Source organism: Panthera onca, chromosome A1 (genome assembly GCF_046562875.1).
Source record: "Panthera onca isolate mPanOnc1 chromosome A1, mPanOnc1 haplotype 2, whole genome shotgun sequence".
NCBI lineage: Eukaryota > Metazoa > Chordata > Mammalia > Carnivora > Felidae > Panthera > Panthera onca.
In genome coordinates, this window is record NC_138339.1 from 84,525,343 (window position 1) to 84,551,921 (window position 26,579).

The 26,579-nt window shown below is 35.1% G+C and overlaps 1 long non-coding RNA gene across 1 annotated transcript in view; it reads left to right on the plus strand.

Moving 5' to 3' along the window:
• Nucleotides 1-24,914, plus strand: part of LOC132681172 (uncharacterized) — a 97,433-nt gene extending 72,519 nt beyond the window's left edge. Inside the window, exon 3 of the long non-coding RNA XR_009610915.3 lies at nucleotides 22,440-24,914. This is a non-coding gene — a long non-coding RNA (uncharacterized LOC132681172). The remainder of the gene's footprint in view (nucleotides 1-22,439) is intronic.
• Nucleotides 24,915-26,579: the final 1,665 nt, after the last annotated feature.

Genomic DNA, 26,579 nt, shown 5'->3' on the forward strand with positions numbered 1-26,579 from the left:
TTCAGTGAAATATTATTCAGCAATAAAAAGGAAAGAAGTACTGACTCTTGCTATAATATAAATGAATCTGAAAGCATAGCATTAAGAGAAAGAAGCCAGATACCAAAACCAACACATGTATGATTCTGTTTCTATGAAATGTCAGAATAGGGAAATCTGCCAATACGGAAAATAGGTTAGTGATTGCCAGGGGCTTGAGATGTATATGAGGAGTTACTACAAATGGGTACCAAACATCTTTTTGAGGTTGATAAAAATATTCTGAAATGAGGTCAGATTGATGGCTGCATAACTCTAAATTCACCAAAACTTACTAAATTCTATACCCTCAATGGGTGAAATTTATGGAATGGCATGTATACTTCAGAAATGTTAAAAATAACCCGAATTTTGATCTTCTGCCTTGAACTTTCTTCTTTCTTTCCCATTTTTGGACACATCAGCTCTGTTTTACCAGCTCCTTAAGTGAGAAACCTTGGAATCATTTTTGACTTGCTCAGAGTAAAATCCAAAGATGTCATCACTGTAGGGTTTCCAGAGAAAATACAGGACACCCCGTTCAACATGAATTAGAAATGAACAGCAAATGTCCTATACAATATTTAGGACATATGTCCTATTTAAATTTAAATTACATATGTCCTATACAATATTTAGGACATACATATATTCGAACCATTTGTTGTTTATCTAAAACTCAAACTTAGCATTCTGTATCTTTATTTGCTAAATCTAGCAACGCCACATCAAAAAGTGCCCGATGACCTGGGCTCTCACTCTCTCTCTCTCATGTCACCTTCTTCCTCATCCTTTTTTCTCAAATTACTGAGGCCTTTTCACCACTTTCAAGCAAGTTACAAATGTTCTAACCATAGTGACTTTGAGTTTGTTCTTCCCTGTATCTAGAAACATTTTTCTCCCAATATCTGCCTGGTTTGTTTTCCCGTTTTACTTACCTTTATGTCTAAATGACAGATCTACATAGAGACCTCCCTGATCAACCAGTCAATAACAGCTCTTGCCGTGCACTTTCTCATTTCTTTCATGTGGCTTTCCTTATTTTCTTAGCACTTATCACAAAATGGGCATATAATACATTTGTTTTGTCAATCTCTAATATGAAGTAGAGGCAGAAAACTTGCCTCTGGACACTTCTGTATATAAAAGGACTAGAATAATATTTGGCAGATAATAAGTGATCAGTAAATTCAGTCACACACTCATCCATCCACCCATTGATAGATCTATTCATCCATTCAACATTTTTTTCCTTTTCTACGTTCTAGGTGTCAAATCGCATGTAGTGCTACTGTCAATGTCTCAAGTAGTGTATTTTTAGAAGGCAAGTGGAAAAAGAGAAGCAAGAGTGTGGTGAAGCTAACAGGGACAAATTGACAGGCAGAAATAGATATGTGTCTGTAGGCTAATGATAGCACGATAAGTTGGATGGTAGCATGGTCACTGCACTTGTATTCCTGAGTGACAAGCCCACCCACCCAACTGGAGTTCAGGGGAAAGGTTAAATCGAGAGACAGTATTTGGGACTCATCTGCCTGGGGTGATAGTTAAAACTGACGTATCCTGAGTTCCTGTCAGCAGCTGTTCCTATGCACTTGAGAACTCTCCATTAACATTTAAACTGACTGTCAAGTCCATGATTTTGTCCTCTGTCTTCCATCAATTACTTTCTTCCTTTTAAAACGTTGAAGTCTTCCCTGTCCATTGGCACATTCACCATTGCCTCCCCAGTTCTCCAGGATTTTCTATTCTCAGGATGCTTTTGCTTTACTTTCGAACCTTGCTCCATCTTATTTCTCCTTTCCTTCATTTCTCTACTTCCTCATTATCTCACTTCAACCATTGAATTGAAATTGAATCCTTCAAAGTCACCAATCCCTAATCCATTTTTATTTTTCCAATCTTCATTCTCCTGGACTTGTCAGGGGAATCTGAGACTATTGGCCATAAACACACACACACACACACACACATTCATTCATATATATATTACATAATATATGTATATATATAAAATACATGAATATATATATATATATATATATATATATAAATATATACATAATATATATTATGTATATGCTTGCTTTGGTTTTTCCACTATTACTCAACAAAGTCTTCTTTCTTTATGTTTTTGCCCTCAGGAGTAAATAATCCTCAACATTCTGTTATCAACTCTCTGTTGTTCCTTCTATAGTCTCTTGACTATGGAAGCTATGTGTAGCCTTATGACTTTGAATTTCAACACTAGATATATGTCTCCAAAACTGCCTGGTTTCTTATTGCTCCATCTCTGGTAATGTATCACTATTTGTTTTGTGTATTAATTTTAACATACTAAAGATATATACATTGCAACATGTTGCAATATAACTTAATGATTGATATGTCCTGTTGTCCCAAATAGATTTTTATATTATTTAGCAGAATAAGCCCTGGCATATACTTCTTTCCAAAAATTGTTTTTATATATATGATAACTGAAGAAATATTGTTTTAGATGAAAAGGAAAATGAAAAGTTGTATTTATTTATACAGATTAAGGACCATACATAACTGTGTACCAAGTGTTTTCTGTTTTCCATTATCTTACTCTTAACCAGTTCGGGTCTTAAAGTATCAGTGGTACTTAGGAGAGCAGGATGGGAAAAATTGTAGATGCATGCACGTTTATGTTCCTACTCACATCTTTCTGTTGCCTTTAATCATGTTAAACTTCATATCATCTTCATTTATACCAACTATAGCCAATAAGTCCTGCTCTAGACCTGTGTTCAGTGCTTTCTTCTGATTCCGTTCAACTCCAAAGTCAGTGATTAAGCAGTCAGCTCTGTTGGGAGAACTCTGATCATGATCTCTGGTTGAAACCAACCTCCCTCATTTCTAGTGAACCCCCTTTGTGTCTCAGTGTCTAATAAGCTGCTCAGTGGGTAGTAGGATTGCCATGCAAGAGGATTTTGCTAGAATTGACATTCTATCTCTTTAAAGATATTTAGAGTTTGTACTTAAAATTTTTTGAATTAGAAAAAAAAAATTTTGAACTTGAGAGAATTGTACTGAAAAACTTTTATTTACAGAACTTAGTAAAGAATCAACAAAGATAAAGTAAGCCTGGATATGGACATAATTAATCTTCTAACCATTACATATGTTTTGGTTCTTAACTATTTAAAGAAAACAAGGTTAGATATAAATATATACCTGTTGACTTTACAGTCTGATCAGAACAAGAGAAAAATTGGGAATTGGAAGAGGGATGATGAAAAGGTGAGAAGGAACTTCTAATTTAATTAAAAAAAAAGATAAAGACAAGCTAGGGAGAATAAAGAAGGAAAGGAAAATAGCAATTTAGAAAAGGCAAGAAAAATCAGAGAAATGTATAAATCAACAGACACAAAAGGTCTGTTGGTCTCTTTGTAGGAGTGTACTATTACCAAAGCAACACAGATTTTAACTTATTAAAAAAGCACCATGATCAAATCTTTAAAAATATATCGATGGTTACAATATTAATTTCAGTCATGTGAGAAAAAAATAAAAGAATTTCAAATAATTGGCATTAAGTGAAAGAGCAGTTACATAACTGCCTGGACCTTTAGGTAAGTAATTTTGTTATGTACATAAGAATATCTAAACAATACATACAAAGTTAGGAAGCAAATTGTCAAGAATAACACCTAGAAATTTATGGTAGAGTTAGTAGAGCTTGAACGTTTAATGCTACTTAGGCCCAATTTGATAATTAAAAAACAAACAAACTTTTTTTAATGTTTATTTATTTTAGAGAGAGAGGGCAACACAGAATCTGGAGCAGGCTCCAGGCTCTGAGCTGTCAGCACAGAGCCTGACGCATGACACGAATTCACAAACCTAGAGATCATGATCTGAGCCGAAGTTGGATGCTTAACCAACTGAGCCCCCAGGTGCCCCCCAATTTGATAATTTGATTAAGGTGTCAGCAGTATACTATTATATGTAGTCTGTTTCTATCAAATAATATATAACTATATGACTACATATTATATCATATTGCTAGAAATTTTCTTACACAATTTATATTTATCTTATTAATTTTAATAAAATTTATGAAATGTATTTATCATTATTTTTAATTCATTGATGAGAAAATGAGAGTAAGAAATATTAAGCAACTTCTGGATTACATAGGAGCTATTAAAACAGTGTCTTAGTAAACCCCAGACTTCATGCTTTTTCTACCACAGTATATTGCCTCCCTCCACATGTGAATCAAAATGTGGCTATAATTTACATGAATTAACTGTCTTTATATCTCAAAATATAACCTGAAATTATGCTTCAAAATCTACTGTAGGTGATTGAGTTATTTGGGCTAAAATTTGTGAGTCAAGGAGTTCACCATTAAAATGCAAATATTATTAAAATGGTATCATGTAGTTATCTTTGATTATCAAATTCCCTAGCTCAAAGTAATCTGTAAGACCAATTTCTGACAGTGACAAGAAGAAGAGAGGGAATTGGAAGGAAGAATGTGGAGTATTGGCTCTCTCTGGAAAGCAAAACTCAGGGAAAGGACTCACTGCTGGCAGGGACATTTATGTGGGTGGAGAAGGGTTTAGAAGGGGACAAAATGAGCACCGAGCTCCTTAGCTAAGGGAACAGGCACCAAATGGGAAAGGAAGTGTGAAAAACAAATTTCTTACTATGCCTTGGATTCAGTGCTGAATAGTAGGACATCATGCCAAAATTCAAGTTGGTATAACTAGCATGCTTCATTGATTTGAACATGGATAGATTTTCATATTTTAAACTCTGAAAATCAAGAGAGTATTAGATCATTGTTAAGTTGGCAGCATTTTTATTTCTTAGTAATGGTGTATCTTACAATTGATGATGACACCTTAGATTTGATGAAGGACAGTGAGTGAGGTTCATCTGAAATTTAAAAGCTAATGTATATGAGTCTATTCTGAGGTCCTCTAGTGATGCTCGACATCACTTCTGATGCTAATTCTCTTCTTGTGTTAATTCTCTTAATCTGTAATGATAAGACTAATGTCTCATAAGTGTGCCATTCATGTTCCCTGTCTGATGGATTCCTCTATGAAGATGGAGTGATGTCAATTGAGAAAAGGAGTTAAAACTCCATTTATATAAGCAGTGTATAGAAAAGCTATGAAGTCTTCATGGCATTTAAAATAGAATTTAAAAAATCTCTTAGGACTAAAGATATTTTTACTTTTTAAGGAATTTTCAAATTTTCCAAGCTGTGTGATTTTTGTAATCTTCTGTAGTCAAAAAAAATATTTTAACTAAGTTAAAATTTTAAGCTACTCTGTGATGTTAAGATTGAGTTCAGTGTAAAAGTCTTCAGTCTAATAAATTGAGTAGTGGTTAAGCTCAGAAAGCAAGAGCTCTGAGCTGTATGTTTCTAGCTGGGTTCTCAGTTTTTGTTTTGTTTTTTAATAAGGCATAGTTTCCCATGCAGTAACATATGGTTTCAATATTTGAGCATTCTCAGCCATTTTCCCCATATGTTTGTTGTAATCAACTAACCACACATGGCCAAATTCTGCCCTTAGATGAGTGTGGAGAATGTTCACTGGGGTCGAGGAAAGCAAGCACACTTCTTGCAGCAACCTATGGCAGATAAACCAGATTTCCATCACTATTTGTACAACAATGAATAGCAAATGAATGATTATTAATACATTTTAGAAGTGACTTTGATTGCAGAAGCTCTTTTGTTCTGAGAATGTCTGAGATTAGCTGTTTCACGGAGTTATTGAAAGACTTGGGGAAAGTTAAGTGTGAAGGTATGTATGCATTGGGTAGGGGAATGGGGAGCATTAAAAATCACTTGGGGTGTGGCATGCAGAGATATCCAAGGAATTATTTACTTATTTCATTCACTCCACAAGTCAGCATGCATCTAAGTGCTGAGTATACATTATCTGCTCTCATAGAGCTCCCATTCTAGATGCCATACGGACAATAAACAGATAAACTAGTAAATAAACCAGGAAATGTATATAAGTGTAATGAAGGTGATAAAACAGGATAATATTATTTAGAGAGATATGAATTTTTTTGCTAGGGTAGTTAGAGAAAGTCCTCTCTGTCTAGAAGTGATATTTGACATGAGGCCACAATGGTGAGAAGGAGCCACCCATGTGAAATCGCAAGTGGAAGTAAGAATTTACTACGCAAGAGGAAGCCCCTAAGGCTTGAACAATCTATCTGATGGTTCTGGAGAGAGGTGGGATTGTATAGGCAGACCAGATCATGCAGGTTCGGATAGACCATAGTAAGTTTTGTGGATATTAATCTAACCACAATGCAGTGTTTTAAGCAAGAGAGTGAAGCAAGCTCATTTATTTATACATTTATATTGAAATATACCATTACAACTGCTTTGCCCCATGAATGACCACAATGATAATCATTAGGATAGTAATGGAAGGTATAGAAAATACCACTATTTGATGGGGATGAAAATTGTGACCCTGGCAAGCGCATATCAAGACATCTTGAACATAATTTTGATTTTCTGGGATATGGTGTCTTTAGGCATAGAGTCCTTGTCTACCTACATACAATCTGAGAAGACATCTTCCTGTGAGTTTTAGGGGAGAAATTTAAGACATGGAATGGTCAACATGTGAACATCATATAATTAACATAAACACACTTACATCTATGATAATTTTAGGAAAATTGGAAGGAAAAGTATTGTAAAGATAGACTTCCTTTTGACTGATAAAGATTTTTGAAAATAGGAAACAATGGATATATTAGAAATCATAAAGTGATTTCCAAAATTGAAGTTTGGCAGATGCACATACAGTAACTCTTCATCACCCCTGTGCAATTTCAATTTGGACCAATTTTTATTCACTTTAAATGTGATAAAGTGACATTTATACATCAATATTAAGGATATTAGAATTCTTTAAAAGAAGTTTAATTTTCAAAATAGCAAAAGGAATTTTTTTGACATATGAGAACATAATTACCCAATGTCTAATCTTTCCTCTTTTCCTTTCTAAGATAATGATAAAAGTAAATTCAAAGAAAAAAACCCCTAAATGTTTGAAAATGTTTAACAAATATTTGCAGATAGATTTATTTTCCAGATATTGCTATGTATTTTCATGTTTTAAGGTCATCACTAGTTTTCATGGCACTTTCAAATAGCTATATATGTTCAGTGACATACAGAAATTTATATCAAACCAAGATTGTCTTGCTACAGAAATATGTAATCCAATAAATTTGGGATGATTGAACTTTGTCTTGAGATTCTGAGAGGGTATGGATTTTCTAACTTAATTGGTAGTTAAATACAGGAATTCTTTATTGGCCGTATCATTAAGACAGGCTAGTGTATGCTGTGGTAACAATCACAAATTTCAGTGGATCAGAACAACAAAATTCATTTCTCCCTTATGCTCTGTGTGGTTTACAGGAAAGTTTTGATTTTCATGGTCACTTGGCAATCCAGGTTGAAGGAGGTGTCATGATTCTTTTTTTAATATTTTTTTTCTTTTTCAATCTTTTTGAGAAAAAAAATCACATAATGTGGAATTCACTGTGTAAAGTATACACTTGAGTGGTTTTTAGTATATATGTAGTGACGTACAACCATCACCACTATCTCATTCCAGAACATTGCCACTACCCTTAAAAGATATACTGTATCTGTTAACAGTGACCCCTGACTCATATTTCCTTTTCACCCCTGGGCAAACATTAATCTACATTCTATCTTTATGGATTTGCCCAATCTGGAAATTTCGTATAAGAAGAATCATACAGTAGTCAATCTTTTGAGTCTGGCTTCTTTCATTAGCATAATATTTTTAAGGTTCATCCATTTTGTAGCATCTTTCTACTGCCAAATAATATTCCACTGTAAGGATATAACACGTTTGTTTATCAATTCATTAGTTGATGCACATTGGAATTGTTTCCAGTTTGGGGATATTATGAATAATACTGCTATGAAAATTTGTGTACAAGTTCTTGTGTAAATATGTTTTCAATTCTCTTAGCTGTAGACCTAAAGGTGGAATAGCTGTGGCTTGCCGTAACCCTATATTTAGCTTTTCGAGGAATTGCCAAACTGTTTCCACAGCTGCACCATTTTATATTTCTACCAGCATTATATGTGGTTCCAATTTCTCCACATCCTCACCAAGTCTTGTTATTTTACCTTCTCTCTCTCTGTATATATATATATTTTAAATGGACATCCTTCTGGGCATGAAGTGGCATTTCACTGTGGTTTTGATTTGCATTTGCCTAATGATGAATAATTTTGGGAATCTTCTTACCTGTTTTTTGGCCATTTGTATACCTTCAATGGGGTAATGGTCTGTTCAAGTCTTTTGCCAGTTTTGTATTTCTCTTTATAATTCTTTAATTATATTATATTAATTAGTTAATTATATTAATCTATAATATTCTTTATAATATAAAGAATTATCTTTATATTCTAGGTAACTAGATCCTTATCAGATACATGATTTGCAAGTATTTTTTATCAATTATGTAGCTGTCTTTCTATTTTATTGATAGTGTCCTCTGAAGCACAACATTTTTATATTTAGATAAAGTTCATATTATCTATTTTTTGTTTCCTTTGCTTTTGGTGTCATATTTAAGAAACACCTGATAAATCCAACTTCATGCAGATTTATACCTATGAATCCTTCTAAGACTTTTATAGCATTAGCTCTTACGTTTGTTTATGATTCTTTCTGAGTTAATTTGTGTACCTTGTGTGAGCAGTCCAAATTCATTCTTTTGCATGTGAATATCCATTACTATTTGTAGAAAATACTATATTTTTCCATTGAATACTCTTGGTATATCTGTAAAAAAATTGACTGTAAAAAAATGGATTGACCGTAGATGAATGGGTTTATTTCTCAGCTCTCAATTTTATCCCCTTGATCTATATATTTAGCTTTTGCCAGTACCACATTGTATCAATCACTGTAGTTTTGTAGTAACTTTTAAAATGGAAGAATGTAAGTCCTCCAACCTTATACTTATTATTCAAGATGGTTGTTGCTCTCTGAAGTCCCTTTCATTTCATTATAAATTTTAGGGTCAGCATATCCTTTTCTTAAAAAAAAATCAACCTGAAATTCTGATAGGGATAACACTGAAGCTGTACATCAATTTGAGGAGTATTGCCATCTTATTGATATTAAGTCTTCTAACCCATTAACCAAGGATATATTTCCATTCTTTTAAATCCTCTTTGATTTATTTCATCCTTTGTTTCATAGTTTTTAGCATACAAATCTTACACTTCATTGGTTAATTTTTTTTACTAAGTATATTATTTTGTGATACTATTAAGATTAGAATTGTTTTTAATTTCATTTGCAAATTATTTACGACTAATATATAGAAATGTAGTTGAAATTTTGTATGTTAATTTGATAACTTGTAACTTTGCTGAACTCATTTGCCAGCTCTGAGTGTGTGTGTGTGTGTGTGTGTGTATTATTTAGTGTTTTTTAAAGTTTAAAAAAATTTTTTTAAATTCCAGTATAACTAACATACAGAGTTATATAGTTATATAGTTTCAGGTGTACAATATAGTGATTCAACAATTCTATCCATTACTTATTGCTCATCACCGTACCTGTACTCTTAATCCCCTTTACCTATTTTACCCATCCCCCACTCACCTCCCCTCTGATAATCATCAGTTCTCTATATTTAACAATCCTGTTTTTTTTGGCTTGACTCTTTTTTCCTTTGACAGTTCATTTGTTTCTTAGATTCCACATGTGAGTGACATCATGTAGTATTTGTCTTTCTCTAACTTACTTCTCTTAGCATTATACTCTCTACATCCATCCATGTTGTTGTAAATGGCAAGACTTCATTCTTTTTTATGGCTGAGTAATATTCTATTGTGCACATAGCCACATTTTCCTATCCATTTATCTATAGATGGACCCTTGGGTTGTTTCCATATTTTGGCTATTGTAAATAATGCTGTGATAAACATAGTAGTGCACGTATCTTTTTTGAATTAGAGTTTTAATATTCTTTGGGTTAACACCCAGTAGTGGAATTACTGGATCATATGATAATTCTAGTTATTTTGTTTTTTAGAAAACTCCATATTGTTTCCTATAGTGACTACAGCATTTGGCATTACCACCAACAGTGCACTAGGGTTCCTTTTTCTTTACATTCTTGTCAAAATTTATTTCTTATGTTTTTGATTTTAGCCATTGTGACAAATGAGATGCCATCTCATTATGGTTCTGATTTTCATTTCTCTGATGATGAGTGATGTTGAGCATCGTTTCATGTGTCTGTTGGTCATTTCCTTGGAGAAATGTTTGTTCATGTCTTCTGCCCATGTTTTAATTGGATTATTTGCTTTTTGGGTGTTGAGGTATATAAGTTCTTCATATATTTTGGATAATAACCCCTTTTAGTGTCTTTTATATATGAGATTATTCCATGTGCAAATAAATGGTTTTACTTCTTTCTTTCCAACCTGGATGATTTCATTTTTTTCCCTTACCTAAATGCCCTAGACAGAAATTCTGTACAGTATTGAAAAAAGTGATGAAAATACATATCCTTGTCTGTGTCCTTACCTTAGAGGGAAAGTTTACAGTCCTTTATCATTAAGTATGATGTTAGCTGTGGGTTTTCCATAGATATGTTTTATCAGGTTAAGGATATATCTTTGTATTCCTAATTTGTTGAGTATTTTATTCTGAATTTGTGTTGGGTTTTGTCAAATGCTTTTTCTTTCTGTGTCTATTGAGATGATTGTGTGTGTGTGTGTGAGTGTGTGTGTGTGTGTGTGTGTTTATTCTTTTAGTATGGTATATGATATTGCTTAATTTTAATATGTTCAAAAAATCTTGCATTCCTGGGATATACCCCACTTAGTAATGTTATATCATCCTTTTTATATACTGCTGAATTCTACTTATTAGTATTTTACCTATATTCATAAAACTATTGGTTGGTAGTTCTCTTGTGATACCTTTGTCTGACTTTAGAATTAGTGTAACACTGCCCTCACAGAATCAGTTCAGTAACATTTTTTTCTTTTATTTTTTGGAGGAGTTTGAAAAGAATTGATGTCAATTATTTTTAAAGTCTTTGGTATAATACACCAGTGAAATTATTTGGCTCTGGGTTTTTGTGGTTGTTGTTGTTAGTAAATTTTTGATTACTAAATCTTTTTGTTTGTAGTAGTTCTACCCAGGTTCTCTATTTCTTCTTGAATCAGTTTTGGTAGGTTCTGTGTTTCTAAGAATTTGTGCATTTCATCCAAGTTACCTAATTGGTTGAAATACATTCATTCATAGTAGTTTCTTGTAACTGTTTCTATTTCTGTGAAGTAAGAAGTAATGTTACCACTGTCATTTCTGATATTAGAAATCTTCTCTGTTCTTCATCAGTAAGCATATTCATAGGTTTGTCTGTTTGTTTTCATTGATTTCTAAATTTTAAATTTCTTATTTCAGTTATTTCCACTCTAGTCTTTATTATTTCCTTCCTGCTTGTTTTGAGTCTAGTTTTTCTCCTTTTTTTTCCCAGTTTCCTAAGATGGAAGATTGATTTGAAATCTTTCTTTTTTATTAATGTAGGTATGTAAAGTTACTTATTTTTCTTGAAGGACTGTTCTGCATCCCATAAGTTTTGTATTTTGTATTTTTATTGTCATTAATCTCAAGTATTTTCTGATTTCTCTTGTGATTTCTTCTTGGACTCATTTGTTATTTGAGAACATGTTGTTTAATTTCCACATAATTATGAATTTTTCATTTTCCATTTTGTTACTGATTTTTGGTTTAATTTCATTGTGATTGTAGAACATACTTCTACAATTTCAATCATATTACATTTATTGAATTTTGTTTTGTGCCCTACCTTATCGTCATTCATGGAAAATGCTCCATGTGCTCTTGAGAAGAATGTGAATTCTGCCTTTGTTGGGTAGAATGTTCTATAGATGTCTACTCGTCTATTAGGTTGGATCTGTTTGGTTTTCACCAATAGGTCTATTAAGCTTACACTATTGTTAAAGTCCTTTATTTACTTATTGATCGTATGTCTAGTTCTAGCTTTCTTTGAAAGTTAAATGTGAACATCTCGAACTATTACTATTATTATTTTTTTTAACATTTATTTGTTTTTGCAAGTAAAGGTGGGTCAGAGACAGGGGGAGACACAGAAGCTGAAGCAGGTTCCAGGCTCTGAGCTGTCCACACAGAGCCCACCGTGGGGCTCAAACCGTGATCTCACAAACCGTGAGATCATGATCTGAGATGAAGTCAGAAGCTTAACTGACTGAGCCATCTAGGTGCTCCTCCAAGTCATTTTTTTGTTTTGTATATTTTGGGGTTTGGTTGTTAGGTGCATATATATTTATTATTGTTATATCTTCTCAATGGATTGACCTTTATATCATTATATGATACCCTTCTTTGTTTCTATTGACATTTTTAAAAAATTTTTTAATGTTTATTTATTTCTGAGACAGAGAGAGAGACAGAACACGAGCAGGGGAGGAGCAGAGAGAGAGGGAGACACAGAATCTGAAACAGGCCTCAGGCTCTGAGCTGTCAGCACAGAGCCTGACGTGGGGTTCAAAATCACAAACCATGAGATCATGACCTGAGCTGAAGCCGGATGCTCAACCGACTGAGCCACCCAGGCACTCCTCTACTGACAAATTTTATCTTACAGTCCGTTTTTTCTTTTATTTGTTTAGCCACTCCAGCTTGCTTTATTTATTTATTTATTTATTTATTTATTTAATTTTTTTTTTTTTGGTTACTGTATGCATGGAATATTTTTCATCTTTTACTTTTCAACATATTTTATTGTACCATTTTAATTCCTTTGTCATATCTTTAATATGTATTTTAGTTATTTTCTTTTTGTTGCCCTAGTGATTACAATAAACATTTTAATTTGTAATAATCAGTTCATATTAATACTACATTAATTTCATTAGTATACAATTTGCTCCTATATGACTCTGTTCTCCTGTCCCCTTTAAGTTGTTATTGTTACAAATTATCCCTTTATATATTTTTGTGCCAAAGAAGACAGATGTAAAATTATGATCTATGCAGTTCTGTTTTAAGTCACATAGGTAAAAGAAAGATTTACAAACAAAAAATATCATTATGTCTTTTATATTTACCTGAGTTATTTCCTTTATCAGTTTATAAAATTTCTTTTCTTTTTTTTAATTTATTTCTGGATTCAAGTTACTGTCTATTGTCCTTTCATTTCAGTCTGAAGACTTCCTTGTAGCATAGATATGTTAGCAATGAATTCAATTTTAGTTTATCTGAGAGTGTCTAAATTCCTATATCATTTTTGAAAAAGAGTTTTGCTGGGTATAGAATTATTTATCATCAGGATGTTTGAATTTATGTTTCTTTTAGCACTTTGCTATGTCATTCCATTTTTTTCTAGACTCTATAGTCTCAGGTGAGAAATCAGCTTTTAATCTTACTGAGGATCCTTCTATGTGATATCACTTTTATCTTACTATCAAGATATCAAGATTCTCTTTTTGTTTTTGTCTTTTATCAGTTTGCTTGTGCTGTATATAGATTTGGCTTTCTTTGAATTTCTCCTACTTGCAGTTTGTTGAAACTTTTGGATGTGTAGATTAATGTTTTCATCAGATTTGAGTTTTCAGACATTATTTTTTCAAATATTCTGTGTATTCCCTTTTCTCTCCCTCCGTTTTTGAGATTTGAATTATGTGTTTATTGTTATGCTTGATGGTGTCCCACAGATATCTTAGACCCAATTCATTTTTAATGTTTATTTTTTCTTGAGAGAGAGAGAGGGGGTAGAGAGAGAGAGAGAGAGAGAGAGAGAGAGAGAGAAAGAAAGTGCAAGCCAGGGAGGGGCAGAGAGAGGGAGACACAGAATCTGAAGCAGGCTCCAGGCTCTGAGCTGTCAGCACAGAGCCTGGCACAGGGCTTAAATGCACAAACCACGAGATCATGACCTGAGCCTACGTCAGATGCTTAACCAACTGAGCCACCCAGGTGCTCTGACTCAATTCTTTTTAAAAATTCTTTCCTCAGTTCCTGAAATGGTGTAATTTCAACTGGCATAATTTCAACTGACCTGTCTTCAATTTCACTGATTAATTTTTCATCAGGCTTCAGTCTGTATTCAGATACTCTCGTGAATTTTTCATTTCACTTGTACTTTTTAACTCTATAAAGAAAATTCTCTCTCTCTTTCTCCCTCTGTGTGTGTGTGTGTGTGTGTGTGTGTGTGTGTGTATTCATTTTTAATATCTCTAATTGCTGAGATGGCATCTCATACTTTGTTTTTTTTTTATTTTTTAGTGTTTTATTTTATTTTTGAAAGAGAGACAGAGACAGAGTACAAGTGGTGGAGGGGCAGAGGGACAGAGATAATCAATCCAAAGCAGGCTCCAGGCTCTGAGCTGTCAGCACAGAGCCTGACATAGGGCTCAAACTCATAAACTGTAAGATCATGCCCTGAGCCGAAGTTGGACACTTAACTAATTGAGCCACCCAGGTGCCCCTAACTCTTTAGACATGATTTCCTTTAGGTTTTGAACATATTTAAAATACCCTATGTAAAATCTTTTTGTCTCGGGAATCTAATGTTTCAGCTTCTTTAGGGCAATTTCCATTGATTGTCTTTTCCTCTTATGAGCCACACTTTCCTGTTTTCTTTGCATGTCTCTTAATTTTATTGTTGTTGTTGTTGAAAACTGGACATTTTCAATATTATTTGGCAATTCTAGGAATGAGAGAGCCCCATTTTTTTGTTTTTGTTTTGTTTTGTTTTGTTTTGTTCCTGAATTACTTATGGTACACTTACTATACATATAGAGTACCTTCGAAGTAAAAAATTAATTTTTTTCCAAATTCAAAACTCTTTCTAATTAACACAGAAGTACCCTATATAACAAAGTAAATTATTTCTGGTTTCTGTTTTGCTTTCAAAAGTCGCTTGGTAATGTTTAGGGGATTTAAGACTCTAAGTAACTAATTTCTGAAAGCATTAAACTTTAGAAAAATAACTCATTAACAGGTTCAAAAAAATTAAATGTATTGTGGAATGCATTATTATTGATATTTTATTTAACATCTAACATGGTTAAATTTTCATTCCAAAACAAAGGTCATTATTTTGACCCAAACCAGGCAATACAGAGTAAAGTATACAAATAGATACTATGATGTGGTGGACTAAGCTTTAGGATAGGTAGTGCAGTTTGTTGGGGCGGCTCAGTCTGTTAAGTGACCCACTTTGGCTCAGGTCATGATCTCGCAGTTGGTGATTTTCAGCCCCACGCTGGGCTCTGTGCTGACAGCTCAGAGCCTGGAGACTGCTTCAGATTCTGTGTCCGCCCCCTCTCTCTGCCCCTCCCCTGCTCACACTCTGTGTGTGTCTTTCTGTCCCAAAAGTAAATAAACGTTAAAAAAATTAAAAATAGGATAGGTGGTGCAGTAAGTATTTTCAACTCTGGTACTGCCTCATTACAGGACTGTGTTTCCTTGGGCTCAATTTCTTTGTTTGAGTAATGGACCCAGTTGGATCATTTGTAACATTCTATAATTTAAATCCACAAATCTCTAAATTTTCCAGAGTGCTGTCTATTTGTCACATTATGCTTCACAATCTGTTTCTGTTAGGTTTTTCTGTTTACAATAGAATTTGTTAAATAGCTAACCACATCTCCAATTTGTAGTTATTAAAATAAAGTCCTCATATTCCTGGTATTTTTTCTTTCATGTCCTTATTTCTAACTCTGATGATCAATTAAAACTGCCTATTCTATATGAGTTTCCCTCTAAACATATTTACTATGTCTCCCTATGTACAGTAAAACCTTGGACTGTGAGTAACTTGTTCTTTGAGTGTTCCACAGGAGGAGCAAACATTTATAATTAATTTTAACTTGATAAATGAGCAATGTCTTGCAATATGGGTAGTACATGATGCCGAATGTCATATGATCATGACAGAGCCAATGGTTTCTGAAATTCACTTTGTTATGTATACAAGTGCTTTGGATTGCAAGCATATTTCCAGAGCAAATTATGCTCACAATCCAAGGTTTTACTGGATATAGCATGCTTTGTTTTTGTTCACGGTGGTGATTCAGCAGTGAAGGAAGATATCTCTTAAATGGTAAGGTTTAAATGACTAACCTAGTTGTTATCAGGGATACTGACTAGTCTTGAACAATAGAGATCTTAAAAGGGGGCAAAGGAGCAAGCTCTTTGAAGCTGATATCTTGACCCCCAGCAAAATCTTGTCCAACCTCCATTACTACCATCCTGCATTCTCTTTAATTCGTCCCTCTGCCCTGTGAAGATAGATTGACAAAAGTTATTTGAGGGACAGATAAAAATGAAGGTGTTGCCTGCTCTATTTTCTCTGCCAGTGTCATTACAGGCAAGAAAATACATCCTCTACTGTCTGTACCTCCAAGCATCTTTACTGATCTGTTTTTCCCCACTTCCCCATCTGCATCTTCTGCTATCAGGCCCTGGTAGATGAAGAGAATACAACGTAGGTACTGGCTGTAAAAAGGTAGAGTGATTGAAGAGAAGGATTCTGATTGAGTCTTCCTTTCTCTTCTTCATCATTCCATGTGATTGTAAAACCCTCCATCATTAACTAGTGCAGACCATAAAAAGAAATTATGTCCCATTTCTAAAGGTTTTCAAAAGATAAAATTCCAAATTTATTTTTAAATTATCTTTTATTGTTTCATCCTTTAATATGGAAATGGAAAGTTAGCTCCTCCCTTATTTTTCTTAGGAAAAACAATTCAAAGAACATCAGTTCTACAAAGGAACGAGCCATCAATTCTATGTTCTCTTCAACGTATGTTCTTTCCACTAATACTGATGGTTCAATATTTTTCTGTCACAAAGCAACATAAATAACCCTGATGATGAGTCTTTTGAAAAGTTCCAGGGACGCCTGGGTGGCTCAGTCGGTTAAGCAACCGACTTCAGCTCAGTTCATGATCTCTCAGTCCGTGAGTTCGAGCTACGCGTCAGGCTCTGTGCTGACAGCTCAGAGCCTGGAGCCTGCTTCAGATTCTGTGTCTCCCTCTCTTTCTGCCCCTCCTCTGTTCATGCTCTGTTTCTCTCTGTCTCAAAAATAAATAAAAACATTTAAAAAATTAAAAAATAAAAGTTCCAGAGTGCAAGAGTAAAACCTAACTAATTCAGCAAACCAGTATGGGTGCCACACATGCCCTGAGCATATAGTTAGCAAATTATTCAGAATCTGTACTTTCCTGTCCTAAAACTTGAATATAGGTGAGATGTGTCTGTCTGTGTGTATATGTGTGTATTTTAAAGAAATTCCTGTCTCCATGAGTGAAGTAAAAAACCAACAGCAACCTAGGACACCTCACAATCTATGATGCTAATATTTTTATTAAAACTTTTATTATAGTTTCTTTGCTACAAGATTCCAAGCTCAGGTCTAACCGACCCTGCAGTATGCCTCTAGCATGAAACACTGAAGTGACATCTTCAATATCCACCCTAAGGAAAGGGGTCAGGCATGTGAAAAGTGCCATTCTTAACATATACTTAGTATATTTTTTAGGCTAAGTTACTTTACAGATGAAATTAACTGATTAAATGGAGTAAAGTTGTATTTCAGTTTTTATAGGAAACCTTGGGGGTCAATAGTTTCCAGAGTTCACACAAATTCTTGAAGTAGGAACCTTGGTACTCATGGGTGTGGATATACCCACGTCATAAGACTTGGGAGGGGTTATTAAAAAGTTCACAGAGAGAGCACAAATTCTGCCCCATTAATTGTACTAAATCAAAAGTCGATGGGCTGCACAACATGTAGGGACTCCCACATGCTAGTAATGATTGCAAAGGCTTAGTGTGAGCCTGACATAATGAACATAAGAGAGCCAATTCTGTAGACATGGCAGAAAGCCTCCATAACTTTCTTAAGTACATAGTATGATGCTTTGTACACAATGAACATTAACTGAATATTGTGTTTGACTACAAAAGAAATTGAAGTATAATGAAGAATAACATGAGACAAAATAATGAGATTTCCTTTTTTATCTCTTTAGCCACTAACAAACAAAAATCTTCATCGGTCTCGTTATACTAGACTTTGTAATAATGTTTTCATATTTTTTAAAGATGGAACCACATCAAACATCTGTACTTAAGAGATAGACAAGGGAAAATAACCAGGCAAAGTTCTGAGAGAAGGAATGACCAAAGTTTGAGAAAACGGCAGTGTTGAAACAAGCCAAGGGGTGGGGTAAGGAGAAGGCAGTAGTGAGAAATACTTTCTAAGAATGATGAAGTTCTTTCTAGTGTCAACTTACACTGAGGTTAAGTAAGAGAATGACTGAAGCCTACCCACGTGCAGCACTTTTGGCAACAATTTTGGTAGAATGATACAAACACGAGGAGAGAGGGGAAAAAGAACTCAGGATAGGTGTCTGCTGGATGTCAGCAAGTTGGGTTGACTCTCAAAGATTTCTATGTTCCTTGCTGAATGGGAGGTAAGGTGATTCTCTAGGAGTGATAGATTGGGGTTATGGTACATGTTTTGGAAAGATGGGACTGAGGTGAAATAGTTTCTGTGAAAAATAGGTGAGGGAGCTGACCAGGCAGCCCTATGGACCTCGCTGGGGCTGCAGACCATGACTGTAGAGGGTCACAGATGTTTTAGTGAGGATCCAGGAATTGCCATGAATTGTCCTCTTAAACTCTGGGTTTCTCTTGAAGATGAGGACTATATCGTAGCTCTCTAACCTCAGCAGATAACATAATGCCTGAACTCTGCATGCGGGCGTACCTCAGAAATATTGCGGATTCAGTTCTGGGCCACCACAATAAAGTGAATATTATAGTAAGGTAAGCAAAATGCGCTAACATTATGCTCCAAAACACAATGTACATACCTTAATTAAAAGTACTTAATTGCTGGGCACCTGGGTGGCTCAGTCGACTGAGCATCTGACTTCGGCTCAGGTCATGATCTCACAGTTCCGCGTTTGAGCCCCACCTCTGTGCTGACAGCTCAGAGCCTGGAGCCTGTTTCGATTCTGTGTCTCCCTCTTTCTCTGCCACTTCCCCGCTCTCTCTCTCTCTCTCTCTCTCTCTCTTTCTCAAAAATAAATAAACGTTAAATTTTTTTTAAAGTACTTCAATGCTAAAAAAAATGCTCTCCATCATCTGAGATTTCAGTGGGATGTAATTACTGACCACAGATCACCATGACAATTGTAGCAATAGTGAAAAGATTGGAAATATTGCAAGAATTACCAAAATGTGACACAGAGACAAGAACTGAACAACTGTTGTTGGAAAAATGATGCCAACAGGCTTTTTCTATGCAGAGTTGCTATGACTTTATATAAAACAACAACATCAACAACAAACACACAGTATCTGTGAAGTGCAGTAAAGCAAAATGCAATAAACAAGGTATGTCTGTAATTATCTACAATTATTTACTGTATAACAAAATGCTGACCTATGTCATAAGATGACAACAGCAATTATTGACTCTTATTCATGAGCATGATCAGATTCAGAAACTTCCTTGTTATCTGACTATGCCAACCATGTCCTCACACTCTAACAATAGTTCTCCCTTCTAATTCTTTCTTTCTCTGTGGCCCATTTTCTCCCCCCAGTCAACTGATGATAATTACAGATTCTTAATCATCTTTCGAATTTAGCAATGGCAGAATCTTTTCAGTGCAGATTCTTGATATTATAGCTATATTAGGGAAATACCCCAAAAAAGACCACAGTCCATTTGTATAATAGACCCTTTTCTTGACCCTCAGTTATCGACTCTACTTTCCATCACAGCAATATACTATTTGTTATTGGGAAGCAATTAGATTCAGTTTCAATTCATAAAATCAACCTTTAGTGCTAGATAAATAGTTTAAAACTCTATATCTCATGCTAAACAAATAGAAAAGCATCCTGTTTGTTTTGATCCATGAAACGCTTGACAGTTAATTCACCACTGAAACTTGAGTTAAAACTCTAAATTGGTGGGGTGTCTGGGTGGCTCAGTCACTTGAGTGTCCAACTCTTGATTTCAGTTCAGGTTGTGATCCCAGGGTCTGGGATTAAGCCCTGCATCAGGCTCTGGGCTGAGCATGGAGCTTGCTTAAGATTCTCTCTCTCTACCTCTTGCCACACCCCCGCTTTAATATGAAAAGAGGAAAACAAAACAAAAACAAAAAACTCTAAGCTAGTTTAGTGAAGTGATCAAGAATATTGTCTCTCATTTTCTGTTTGCTTAGTGCCTTGTGATGACTTTTTTTCCCTCCGTGTGTGGGTAGAAGTAAGCAATGAAGAGTATAAAACAGAAAAAGGGAAGAGCCTGGGCTTGTATTCTGTATAGACTAATACGAAGGAATCAACTTGAACGCATGATGGCCAATGTCAGGCATGTCATAGGACAGCGGGGACAGGGCATATTTCACATCAATTCAAAATAATCTCTGTGCTTTCCAACTCATTTTAGCTATATCAAAGAAGGGGACAGACTGGGACTCAAGAAGATCATACAGCTAGTAGCTTTCAAATTCAGACTGTATGGAATGTATAAGAATATCTGTCCATCATTCTAAATTGTGCAGACGGTACTCTTCATTTAAAAAGTGTACCAAAAAAATTGCCTGATCATAGCCATGTTTTAAGATCTTTAACGCTTGTCTACGATTAGGGGCAAAATGGCTTTAAATTTTTTTTTTATAGAAATTCTGGCTTTTCTGTGAAGATCAGCCTCTTCCTAAGCTGCATCAACTTCAAATATTCTGCTGGCAGTGTCCGCACAAGAGGCTGCTAGGCTTCAGTCTGCCACAGGCCCTGGGATTCTACAGGGTCTAGAATCCTATGGTGTATGTCTATTCATTTCAAATAGTTTTCAAAAATAGAAAAATGTGAGAGGATGAATGCTTAATATTAAATGAAAGGGATCTTGGGCTACAAAGCACACATTCTGCCTCTGTTGTACAGAATCATAATTTGAGGTTGAAATTTATATTCTTAATGTAATTTCAGAGTGGAACATAGCTTTTAAAACAGTAAAACAATAAAGGTGGCCATGCATAGCTTACAGATATCGCTGTGCTGATAATGCCTGCACCGAAAGTGTCAGAGTTCTCCACGCACACGTTACTTTTAAAACTAGTCAAGATACGAAGAGAAGTATTAAAACACTTGAACCATCCTCTGAGAACATAGGGAGTGGGCGAGAGATACCTGTGAGTTTTGCATCAACACTTCCGATATTGAGACGCAAATTCTCATTTGGTTTCTGCCTGGATTGTCCAGGCACACTATAATGTTAATTACATCTTACAACTCCAGAATATCATTAACAATATGTAAAATCCTCATTTATATTGTTTTCAATTTGCATTTATTCTTATATATCTTTAGGGCTTAAATAATTATGGGAGGTAAAAAGTCAAAACGTTGGAAATCTCCTTGTGAACCACAGTGATGAACACGAATATGGCCTTGGTAGTACTTGGTACCCATTTAGTAGAATCTGGTGCTTACTGTTGTCACCAAGTGTTTTACTTTCCAACCACAAGAGAGAAGGCCGTTAATGGATTCCTGGTCTCTAAAGGGGCGTCTTAGAAAATGCAAATGCAAATTGCGGTAAACAGTTCTCCAGCGCAATGCTTACCTTACAAGCAAAAGGTGATTTTTTGGAAATCATTTATATCAACTTTCGCATCCTTACCTTGGCAATATTTTCAACTGCATTAATTTCTAATTTAGGTTATTAAGTATATGACAAATTTGAATATCCATTGTACACTGTACCTCGTATTTTAACATTATCCAATTACCCAAAGAGACAGAGGTAGAATACTTTTATTTTAGGATCAATTATGCCATATTGCTAAATGAAAATGACATCGTCCCTTAGCATTATCATTAATAAACCATTCATTGGGAAACTTGTATCATTTCTCTCAAAGTCTCAAGATTTTTCTTACCAATATATATCATCTGTCTTTACGGAAACAACAAATACATTTAAAAAGCGAAACAGTTGACACTTCAACTTTTACCATTTCCTGCCTCCTCTCTTCCCTGCCCCCGCCCCTCCCCCCCCCCCCCCCCCCAGCAAAAACAACAGAAAATTATTTGAACTCGCTGGAAAGAGTTGGCTGTGATTAATTGCCTTTCTTGGTGTGTGTGTGTGTGTGTGTGTGTGTGTGCGCGCCACAGTTCATTTTATGATGAAGATTTCTGACTCGAGCAAAAGACGATATATCAAAGTTTAAATATCAGTAATAAAACAGTACAGGAGATATTCTGTGACTACTTAGATCTGAAAGCATTTTATTGAAAAAGGTTTGTTTTCTTTGGCAGCCTTCCATGACCTCCTACTGTTGACCAAACTAGCAGCCTGTGTCCTGTTTGAAGAGCTACTGCGGCAGAAGCCGCTGCCTCCAAGCGCTTACGGGATTTATCTCTAAATTAATATTTTCATCGAACACGCTCACGATACACCTTACATAATCTTTAAATTATAGGGAAACGCTAGAAGGGTGTTCTGCAAGTCACTGGCTGGAGTCCTGCGAGAGATTTATGGCTCTCTCAAGTCGACATTTGTGACTGACCTACAGCACACCAGGGCTGCTATTTCCCTTTCCTGATTCATGATAAGTGCAGCTGCCTCCAAATAAGCCTCCCGAGCCCATTAATGCTCAGTCCATTCCCTTCTGGTAAATACGCACATCCCCAGCCTCACTTTTGAATGTTCAGCGGCGACAAAGTTGAATAGAAAATCAGGTTGCCTTTTCCTGTTCGAAACCCTTTGCCAAGTGCCTTGTCACCAGAACGTGGGCGCCCCAGAGTCCAACTTAACCTCTGGCTCTAATTAAGGAGATACTTTCCAATATAGTTTACTCTCGCAAAAATAGCAAGATTGTTTTCCCCTGGCAACACGGGTTTTAAGGTCCTACACTGGGACGCCTTCCGTGTTTTGCTGCCAGCACCATAGCTAATTAACAAAATTGCATAAAGATTGATATGAAGGTAAATATTAAAGGCACAAAAGGGAAGGGAAGGCAAATTATTTAAAATGTCAGAAAAGCCAAGACATTCATCTTCCCTGCCGCAATTTGTTTTTCATTAATAAAATATACATTGTTTTCCGCTCGGAAAAGTTATTAGTGGCAACACGGTCTGCACGAAGCTTTTTCTCTTCTGAAATGAAGTCTTTGTTTAGACATCGGTGATGAGGGTTTTGTGCCATTGTCTAATCTGTCAGATTAGATGAGCAAGTGTATTTAGGGGTGCAAAGATGTGCAGCCACACCTGCTGTGCAAAGCTGTGAATTCACAACTCTTCTGACTATTAAAATGTGTTATCCTGGGAGCTCTTTTGTTGTAATGGAACTGTTGGTGGTTGTGTGTTTGAAGTCGCGCAAGTGTCAGGCCTTATTACAATCATAATAATCACTCCAAAAATAACCTCATATTTCGACCATTTCATGTTAATGCGCAAAAAATTAAAGGCTAAGCACCTAATAGATTTGAAGATGTGAAAGTGATTTTGCACTCAAATCTTTCTAAGCAAAAACGAAAGTCCATTAATGCAGTAATATTCACAACCCAGAAAAACTATAGCCATTTGAGAGAGAGTTTTGAAATAATACAGGACGCGAACAAAGGACACGCAACCAAATGTGAAGCCAATATCGTGAGGATAAAATTATTCTCTGAGCGATATTAACTGTGATCCTTAAAAAACGCTAATTATCATTTCTTTATCTGTTGATGTTTGTCCTTTTCATGGGAACCTATCATGATATTTTATTCCCTCAACTAAATATTGGATTAAGCCTAAACAGAGCTAATATTTTCTACTTATCCCTGATTATATTGGCCACTTTTTTTGTGTGCAATTTCTGTCATTTTACTTTGTTGAAATGTAACTGCCCTTAATAATCTTGAAACAAAACAAGGAAATAGAGCTGCTTCATTTATTAACTCACCATGCAGTTCCTAAAACCTACTTTTCTACCTAATTTATATTTTTGATATTGGAGGTTTTTGTTGAGCATTAGTGTTCTTTAAATAATCGTTGAGTGTCTCATAAATCTATAGGACTTTCTTCATTATAAGTTAGAGCATTTGCTAAGGAATGAGAGAATTTTTTTTTCAGTATTTTAAAAAGCAAGGGAAAAGAGAAAAGAACAAAATGTTAAGCCTCTGTTGTTACTTTTATAACACTAAGCAGCTTGTGGCAGGTTTAATAGACCCTAATCTAGAGAGGCCTTTTTAGGGACCTTAGACCTGTATGGCCTCATTAATTCACATGGTGCGTGACAGTTCAGAGGTGTCCTAAACCAGCCATTACCTGCATAAACAGGCTCTGATGCCAGCGTGGCACGTTCACTGTCCTCAGATCAGAATTCCTCATCCTTGATAGCTGTGATTAGACAAAACCTCCGTAATGGAAGAATATTTTCTTTTTTTTCCTCTGTAAATACCAATGAAATCTGATCACGAACTACAGTGCAGTACCTTGCAAAACAGATTTTTAAATATTTTTAGCTCTATCCCACAAGAAGATAATGCACACTGAACCGAGAAAAGATACTGGCTTAAAATAACGGAAAGATATTGGCCTTCTCCAACTCTCCAGAAATCATCATTTTACTGAGACTCGGGCATACAATTAGGTGGCCCTCATTTGACAATCATTACAATGCTGAGACCCAGATTTCATATTGTGTAACATCTGGATGGTCCTGCACATGTAGCAGGGTGACAGCTTCACACATTCCTTGAAAAGAGGCGTCCACACACTGACAGTTACTCATCATTCAGAACCAGAGGGAAAAAAAAATGAAACGAAAGAAAGATTTTCCTCCTGACTCTTAATTTAGGCTAATCTATGTAAAATACGTTATCTAATAGCAACCAGCACAGGAACAGTTTTCTGGCACATTTGCAAATTGCAGCTGGTCTGAATTAAAGCAAGAAATATTTTACCTTGTGATAGAAAAGGGAAAAAAGTTTTTACCAAAGGCCAAACTGTGTAATAAAGGAAATTAAGAGTAATTGAAGATTTGATTTAATTTAATTAACTTTGTAATAATCTTAAATTACTTCTCTTTTTTATCCTTATATAAATGCCCAGTGAAGACATTGAATATGAAAATGCTAAAATAATATGTAAACCTAGTATTTTAATTAAATCAGTGCCAAGCTAATTTCTAGCTATTACTTGTTGAGAGAAGTCTTCGTGATAACAGGATTGTTCATCTCAAGGCTGTATAAAGTGATGAAAAACATATAAATATGTGAAAATTAATATCTGCATATGTGTTTTTTCTTTTCAAGTACGCTGAAATCTTCACAAACCTTTAATATTTATCATTGCGCTCGGTTCCCCTAACAGTATTGGTGTTTCAGTCTCTTACATTTTCCTCAGAACCCTGTGTCCTTGTTTCCCTGACTAGTTTTGATCTGGATAGGTAAAATACTGATGCTGCTTAAAACTTTCCTGCACAGAAGACATTTAAAGCAAGGCAGATACAAAGATTGGTTTTCCTTTCCTGAAATTAATGAAAGCCACTGTATGCAATGGATATTTAGTAGAGAAAATGCATTATTTTATGGAAGATATTTTTTTTTAAATGTTATGCAGACTTCTCTTGCTTTGCAGTGTATCCACACCAGCTAAAAAGATTCAATAGTCTGACTACACTTTTACGTGCTGGATTAGTCTTTATATTTGTTTTGATAGAAAAGCAGGCAACAGCCTATTTCATGGACAATAAATTCAAGATAGTAATGATGAGATAGTATTGCCTCAGCTAAGTGCACCCAGATTGGAGGGTCACATATTTGACCTCGATCTAGTATGGTCCTTAATGAATCTATATACTTGATTAGAGTTACTGTCTTTTTATGGCTCCAAATAGCTTTGCATGGAAAACTAGCTCATTTTAAGTAGAGTTGAGAGAATTATTTTGCTTCCAACGAATCTCTGAAACTTTTCCAAAGACTTTTGAGTGCTTGCTTTAAAATTTTTGCTTCCCAGAAAGCTACCCTTCTCCTTGCCAATTTTGGTTTTGTTTACAACCTTCATTGCATAGAAAAGATGTGCTCTTCTGCCACATTTTAAAGGTATGAAAAATTTGGGTTTTTCAAATAATCAGCAGAATTACTGAAGTATTGTATGAAAGCCCTGGTCTTGCAGTTATTTAGGAATTTTGCAGATCTTCCTTGCCTAGCGCATTTCTTAGGACAGAGTAGAAGAATTGATGCTGGCGTGTCATATTGAGAGATCAGTGTAAAAGTAGCAGTAAGACAAAACAAAACAAAACAAAACAGAGCCAGGAAGGATTAGAACTCAGAGCCATTGGAGGTCTTCTGTCCTATTTTGCCTGTGCTTTGTTTCTTTTATTCATTTACTTTTATTTGCATTCTGTCAGCTTCTAATAATAAGTGGAATTTTTATAGCGTCTGGTTACAGATATCACCTCTAATGTTC